At 29.4% G+C, this 4,914-nt stretch overlaps 1 long non-coding RNA gene across 1 annotated transcript; it reads left to right on the top strand.

Moving 5' to 3' along the window:
- Positions 1 to 2,350: 2,350 nt before the first annotated feature.
- On the top strand, positions 2,351 to 4,037 carry LOC131173277 (uncharacterized). Its single transcript, XR_009143534.1, has 2 exons — positions 2,351 to 2,569; positions 3,846 to 4,037. It is a non-coding gene; the product is annotated as an uncharacterized LOC131173277 (long non-coding RNA).
- The last annotated feature ends 877 nt before the right edge of the window (positions 4,038 to 4,914 follow it).

Raw genomic sequence — 4,914 nt, 5'->3', positions numbered from 1 at the left:
TTTCAAAAAATAATTTTCATGGAAAATATTAATGAGCCTTAATTTAAAAACTCGATTTATTAATTTTTTTTAATTTTTAAATTAAATTAAATTAAAATTAAAATTTCAAACTAATTTAAATAAAAAAATTAAAAATAAATTAAATTGAACTCGGTGAAATTCAACATTAAATCAAAATAAAAAAAATAAAAAAAAAGTCACCAATCAGAGAATTGTCAAAAGAAAATCCACTTGGCATAAGATATCATTTTTGCAGAGGGCTTTCCCTTTTCATCTTCAATGAACATTTTTCATAAAACTTCCAATTTGAAATTTTTAAATGGTTCACATTCTAAAATTTACTTCCTACCCTTTTTCTAGGACTCTAAGCGCTTGCATTCCATCTTCCTCTTTATTTCTTATTTCTATTCAACACAAATGTGAGTACCTAAGATCAATCTTTGGAACCAACTGGACATAACTCAATTTAGTTTGTATACAAATGAAACAATAGAACTGAAAGTAAAAAAGAAAAATCATAACAAAGAAAGTAAAATACACTTAACAAATAGAAATTCAAAATAAGCAGATTGATTTATGCTACAATCAAGAACAAGAAAAATTAATTAGAAAAAGAAGGTAGAAATGTATTAATCTTTTCTTTTGAGTGAAGTCCTTTGTTTTGTTTCTTGAATTGTTACAAAGGTATGTAGAAAATTAATTATCATCAAAACTTGAATGACTACATAGAAAAATCTAAAAAATAAGTTAGGTATTTCGAACTAACCTTCATTTATACATGTATTATGTAAATAAGTCAAATTTAAATATAAGAAGTTAATCTAACAAGCTTGTAAAATGGTTGTTGGTGCTGGTTGGGGATAACTCAGTAGGCCAGCATTTTGCTCAAATTCCTTTGGCTCGAGGCATTTGGGCTGCTACGCTATAAGGAATTAGAATTGTACCTTTGTTAACAATTTAAGTTTTTGGTACGATGGTAAGTACTCGATGCTATAATTATTAAATAACAAATTTATTTAATGAGTTAGTTTATGAACTTGTTTGATAAGCTCATTCAGAAGTATTAAGTTAGCTTATAAATTAATTTAATAAATTAGTTTTAATGAATTTAAATTCAACTCATTTATTAAATAGATTAAAATTAATTTTAAATTCAATTTATTAAAAAATTAAATCGAGTCAAATTAAAATTTTACTAAATCGAATATTGAATGATTTCCAAGTAGAAATGTGAACCAAATGGATTGGAAATTTAAGTAGAATTTAAATTTACGCAAAAATCCCTCTAAAATGTTGAAATTTAATATGTTAAAGAATCTTGATAATTGCATTAAGGATGATATGATCTGTCTGCGTTATGTGATGTGACAAAAAGATGATATATTCTATGTGCATCATGATCATGAACATTATTCATGAAATTTCCAATTTGAAATTTTTAAATGGTTCACATTTTAAATGTTATTTATTTTTTTCTTTCTTTCTAAGACACCATTTTCGTCTTTTTTCTTCTTTCTACTCAAGAAGTGCCCTTAGATCAGTCATTTTGGAAACAGTTGGATAAAACTCACTTATTTTGTACACAAGTAGGACCATAAATCACCTAAACTGTTTGATAAAAATTAGATTTGATTTTACTTGACTTATTTAAAAAAGAGTTAATTTTGTAATACCCCTATTTGCATAGCCTGGTATATGTTACTGTTCCGATGATCGGTATCGGTCCGGACAATTAAGAGGACTAAAACTATGTTTAAGACACCTAGAAAAGTCCTGATCGAAAATAGATAGTGATTACCAGATAGAAAAGTAAAAATAAGAAAAACACAACATAAAAGGTTAAATGAGCCGGGAGTCACAGCGATGAGTGACCTTCTCGGGAAATGATTGCGAGGTCAATCGTAACCCAAATTCTGAACCGGAAAATGTGACGTCGCGGTCCTTAGGACTATTGCGAACACAGTGGAAAAGAGAAAATCACGAAAAAGAGTTGTTAAGCAAATCAAATAATTAGATCAGGAATCCGGAAGAAATATCGAATAACTTGCAAACCGGATTGAACCGGCGAGGGGCGATTTGGTCAATTCACCCCTAGAGCTGACTCCTGACCTAACTGTCAAATAAAATCAGAGAAAAGAAAATTTTGGGATCAAGAATTAAATTAAAGAACTAATGAAAAAATAAATGCAAAAGAAAAAAAAAGGAAAAAGTTTATTTACATTATGCTTACCTAATTGGATGACATCATCATGATATCAAAATTCATTTTAATTTTCCTACAAATATTGACCAAGTCAACTAAGACTAAAAGACTTAAAAATACCTAAAACAGAAAAGAAAAAAAACTAGTTTTAGTCTTCATCTTCTTCTTTGCCGCCCCACCTCTCTCACTTACCACCATTGAAGAAAAACCATGGAAACTTGAATCCAAGCTTGATTCTCACCACTAAAACCTACTTTGACCCCAAACTAGTCCACAAAAATTTGTTAGTTCAACTTGAGGAAGCTTTAAAGGAAGGAAAGAAAAGAAGAAAAGGAAGAAATTAGAGAGTTGAATTTCAAAGTTAAGGTTAGTGGTTTGAATTGAAAATTTATTGTTTAATCTTTATGTTTTTAGTGTAAGTAACTTAGAACTTAACTTAAAATCAAAAGAAAACAATTGTTGAGCGACCAAATAAGAAATTCAGCCAGCTAGAGTTAGGGTTTGATATGAATGAGTTTGATGGTTTTGAATAGTTATTTGAAGTGAATTAGGTGTGTAGATCATGCATGTACACTTTGAATACATTAAATTGAACTTTATGTGTAGTTAGGGTTTGAGCATTTTGAAGAAATTGGAGAAAAATTTGAGAATTAGTCAAATGATGTAGTTAACCTTATTTGAGTTGAGAAATGGTTAATTGTGACCATTTGTGGTGTGTATGAATTGTCGGAACCAAGTCTCAATTCGGATTGGTTAAGGTCAATATGAAGACAGCTTGACCTAGGTCCCTTTCAGGGACTCAAACTAAAAATTTACCAACCCAATTGGTATGAGGCTAATTGGGAATGAAACTAGACACAAAATGGCACATTTTTCATTTAGGAATTATGCCCAGAAAGTGACTATAACTTAGTGAACAATTAGGTTAAATCCGGATTGGGCACACTGACCTATACAAAAATGACCAAATGAACAGTAGTTACGTAAATGATCATAACTTGGTCTAGGAAGGTCCAAATAACCTGAATTTTTACCAGTAGAAAGCTGAGATATAGCCCTACAACTTTTATGAAGAAAATAAACCCAAATTTTGAACATAACCTATTTGAAAATCCACCTGCAGTCAACACACCAAAATTGCTAGAACCAAGAAAGTGCCTAGAATTTTGGGTTTTAACTAATTCGGCCAGCCTTAGGAAAATGGTCATATCTTGGGCTACAAAACTCTAAATGGAGTGATTCAAAAAGGGAATTAAAGCTAAGACAGTAAGGAACAACTTTGATGAAGGAAAGTTGGCCAAATTTCCACTGTAGACAGACCAATGGAACAGTATAAACAAGTAACCTAAAACTAAAATTTTGAGATTTAAACCTAATAGGCTTTAAATTGAATTTGGCAATCAATGCCAACAAAAATATGACTCAAAATGTGGTATGTGGGTGTAATTAGAATTAGCATATCTAATTAGTATGAAAAAGTTAATATTTTGACCAAATGGTCAAATGAATAGTAACCACAATTACACTAAGTACAAAGGACTCAATTTTATGGGTAAATTAAGTGTATAAAATTTAATTATTGAATTTATTAATTACAAATAAATTGAATAGATATTAAAACACTCTAGTTATGTATTTTTAGTGGGAAAGGAGCTCTCCAAGGAAGGAGGAGAAATTGAACCAAGACAAGCCTAGATAAGAGGTTTGTGCACAACTAACTCTTTTGTTATTTTTCACTTCTAAATTGATTTGAACAAGTTTATTTTATGACTTATGATTTTGTTGTATTGAGAATTTTAATTTATTGAATGAAATTGTATAATTTAAATATAAATTTTCTTATGTATTTAAGAATTTATTGCATGGTTTTGAGAATTGTAAATTTTAAGTTTGATGTGTTGCCAATCTTGAGCATGAATTTATAATGATTAAATATGTTAATGGTTTGTAAATACTTTTGTAAATAGAAATTGTTTTGAATATGATTTGAAACTACAGTTGACATGGCAATATGTTTTGAATTCTCATTAGCTTGTCTAGTGAGATATCTCCTCCACTAGATGGGGTGAGTTCCTTCCTCTCTGGCTTGCCAGTTGGGGAAGAGTTTGGATGAGCACTCATATATACTAGCTAGTATTTGTTTAGCCTTGGTTATTGGGAGAGTTTGAAATATCGTGGTGTACAACGCGGCATCTATTATGAATTTTGTGTCATGGGTCCAACTGTTGGAATTGTTGGTAACACCCTTTAAATTATACATAGTTTGATAAATTGTTGTTGAAATAAATAATTTGTCAGTAATTTAAAATTTTTGTATTGTTTCATGATTTAAAAGAAATGTAGATAAATAATTACTATTTAATCAAAATGTTATTCAACTGAATAATTTGCATGAATGAAAATATTGATTTCTGGATGTCATGAATTTTGAAGAATTTAGAAATTGTAAATTTTTATTTGTTATGAGTTGTCAAAGCATAAATTGTATTAAGTTTTAAATTATTAGTTTGTGCACCACTGAATTCACCACTCAGCGATAACTTTGTATGCTGTCACAGGTGAAATAAAATATAAAGTAGCTGAGCAAGATTACTGAAAGACATAGTGAGACTATCTTCAGGTATATCATAGGTATATCCTTGTACATTAGATTTTGATGTAATTCTGTAATTATATATATGAAATTTTCTTTGAGCAGTTGTACCAACTCT

The sequence above is a fragment of the Hevea brasiliensis genome, chromosome 14 (assembly GCF_030052815.1).
Source record: "Hevea brasiliensis isolate MT/VB/25A 57/8 chromosome 14, ASM3005281v1, whole genome shotgun sequence".
In the NCBI taxonomy this organism is placed as follows: Eukaryota; Viridiplantae; Streptophyta; class Magnoliopsida; order Malpighiales; family Euphorbiaceae; genus Hevea; species Hevea brasiliensis.
The sequence above is the reverse complement of the archived record's forward strand: the minus strand, read 5'-3'. Positions and strand labels throughout refer to the sequence as shown.